This window comes from Myotis davidii, unplaced genomic scaffold (assembly GCF_000327345.1).
Source record: "Myotis davidii unplaced genomic scaffold, ASM32734v1 scaffold886, whole genome shotgun sequence".
Taxonomy (NCBI): domain Eukaryota; kingdom Metazoa; phylum Chordata; class Mammalia; order Chiroptera; family Vespertilionidae; genus Myotis; species Myotis davidii.
In genome coordinates this window covers 243503-246403 of record NW_006297388.1, presented here as the reverse complement: position 1 = coordinate 246403, position 2901 = coordinate 243503, and the positions used below count along the sequence as shown (strand labels likewise).

The 2901-nt window shown below is 51.1% G+C and overlaps 1 pseudogene; it reads right to left on the bottom strand.

The window, feature by feature from the left end:
• Positions 1–2035: 2035 nt before the first annotated feature.
• LOC102754375 overlaps positions 2036–2901 on the bottom strand; it is a 1115-nt pseudogene continuing 249 nt past the window's right edge.

Below are 2901 nucleotides of genomic sequence, written 5' to 3'. Positions count from 1 at the left end.
GCCTCATCACCAGCTGGGACCCTATGGCGATCTGAGAGCAGGAAAGTGCTGCCCATAGGCAGCATCTAACAGGGCCTGCCCCCAGGTTGCCATGGTGATCCAGCGATCAGTGAGCAGGAAAGTGCGGCATGTAGGCAGCCCCCCGGTGCATGAAATTCTTGTACGGGTGGGGATCCCGTAGCCCGACCTGCACCTTCTCCAATAAGGGAGTCCTCGGGGGATATCCAGCTGCTAATTGGACATCCCTCTCGCAATCTGGGACCTCTGGCTCCAACTGCTAACTGCAGCCTGCAGGCAGCCCCCAGGTGGGCCTGCTCCTGGGTCACCATGGCGATCCCAGAGCAGAAAAGTGCGGACTGCAGGCAGCACCCAGGAGGGCCTGCCCCCTGGTCTCCGCAGCGATCTGGTGATTCCTGAGCAGGAAAGCGCAGCCTGCAGGCAGCACCCCACCCTGGCCACAGCTCAAGGGAGAGTACAACTCGCCCCGGTGCATGAAATTCTTGTACGGGTGGGGATCCCGTAGCCCGACCTGCACCTTCTCCAATAAGGGAGTCCTCGGGGGATATCCAGCTGCTAATTGGACATCCCTCTCGCAATCTGGGACCTCTGGCTCCTAACTGCTAACCTGCCTGCCTCCCCTAACCACTCTGCCTGCCTGATCCCCCTAACTGCCCTCCCCTGCCGACCTGGTCACCCATAACTGCTCTTCCCTGCTAGCCTGGTCACCCTTATTAACTTTCTTTTTTAGTCTTATCCCCTTCGCACACAATTGTATTTTACTTCCTTATTGGTTTCTCCCTCTCACACAATTTTTCTCTTTCCTTTATGTAACACTTTTTCCTACTGACTCATCATTTATAAACTTTTCTTTCCTCATTTCCTACTTCTGTTCCATCATCCTTCTTCCCATTTTTCTACTACCCTCCTTCCCTCCCCACATTACTTCTTTCCTTTATCTTTACCCCTGCCCTCCCTCCCCTTTTCCTTCCTTCCCACCTTAATTTTTTTCTTCATTTCCTCCCTTGGACCTGCTTTGCTTCCTCCCCCATTTCTTCCTTCTTACCATTCTCCTTTTATGCTCTACCAGCTCCCCCTTTAAAAATTTTCTTCCCTCCCTCTTTCTCTCTCTCATCCTACCTTTCCCATGCATTCTTCTCTACTTACTTCCACTGTTTTAATAACTATGTATCTACCTGCTTAATTATTCACTATCATTTATCTTTTTTCTTTTCTGACTCCTACTTTTAAAATCTGTCCCCAGTACACAACTATACTTGATTTTCATTATAGCTCCTACAGTTCACTTATACATCCTCTTTCCTTCTTTAACTCTTCTGTCTACTGACTCTTTTATAAAGTTCTCCCCTCCCTCCTTCCCTTCTTTTTTTTTTTCCACTGAGCAAGTCTGTTGGTTTAAGATGAGCTGCATATGAGGTAATAAAGCTGTCTGGAGGGGGAGGGGTGGGAGATCTGGGGTGGGGGATGGCCAGGTCATCTGTCCAGAAGTTGTGTCCCATTTTTGGCATCTCTGGGAGGTAGGGCAAGGCTGGCATCTCCACAGATCCCAGAGCAGATAAGGGATGGGGGGAGAGAATGGGTGAAACCAGAGAGAGAAAGAAACAGGATAATCATATATGTGTCTGAGAGAGAATGTATATGTGTCTATAGAGAAATAATAGTTGTATATGTATCTATGAGAGAGAGAAACAGAATAGTTGTGTATGTGTCTAAGAGAGAGAGAGAGTGGAACTGAAAAATAGGGTTCTGGGTGTGTTTCTGTGTAAGAAATGGGGAGAGAAAAAGATTGAAAAGAAGGGAAAAAAGGGGACACAGACTCTACCTTCCCCTTAGGGGACCCCCTTCTCCTTGCCATGTAGTCAGCAACCCCAGCACTGAGTCGGCTGGGGTAGGGTGACCCCATTTGCCCTTTCCATCTTGTGCTTCTCCTGTGTCTGGGGCTTGTCCTCTGGATGCCTTTGTCCTTTCATCAAGAGTCACCCCGTGAGCCCCCACCCTGTGGCCCAGAGAGATGAGATCAGTTGGGAGTGTCAGAATGAACGCTCCCTGGTCCTTCTGTTGGGGATGTCACTGAGGATGGGGTCACAGCCTCCTTCCAGCCGCCGTTTGCCCTCATTTCCTGAGGGCTGTTCATCTGGCCCCCCTGAGGTAACTCTGTAGCCCCCTGGGCCCATCGAGTGTGGAGTGATTCCACCTGGAAAGCAGGGTAGGCATCTCTGTTGAGCCCGCGCATCCCCATAAACATGTCTCTGGATCCTGAAAGATTGAAAGAGCCGCCAGAGCCTTCGGAGGAAGGGGATGTCAGGGAGCTGGTGCGGCTGTGGCCCCCCTGGGTGACAGACACGGTGGTCTTGATGGCATTGATGTTTACCTCTTAAAACTTTCCGATATTTTTCTTATAGCGAATCTGCTTGTTGCCAAACCAGTTGGAAACCTGAGAGCTGGTGATGCCACACTTCTTGGCGAGCTCCTCCTAGGCCTCTTCACTGGGATACAGGTTACTCGGGTGGGAATAGAAATACTCATTTAGGCCCTTGGCCTGTTTGCTGAAGTTCCGGCGTTTCCGTCTGGCATCCAGGAACCAAGTGTGCAGGATCATGACGGCCTTGCAGGTGCTCTGCCTGAGCTGCATCTGGATGGCGCTGAACTTACGGTGTATGATGCTCCCACCCGCCCCATCTCCTTGGGTGCCACAGACCTCGTGCGGCTCTGCTCCCTCAGTAGGTTCATGATGTGGGTTGTGAACTCGTTACATGCCTGCTCATACTTCTCCAGCTCTGAGTGGTAGATATGGCGAATCTGGGAAAGTTTGTTGCAATAGTCCGAGTGTTTGATGGAGTTGTCAGGGGACACGCCACCCTGGAAGCTGCTGCGGCTACAGCC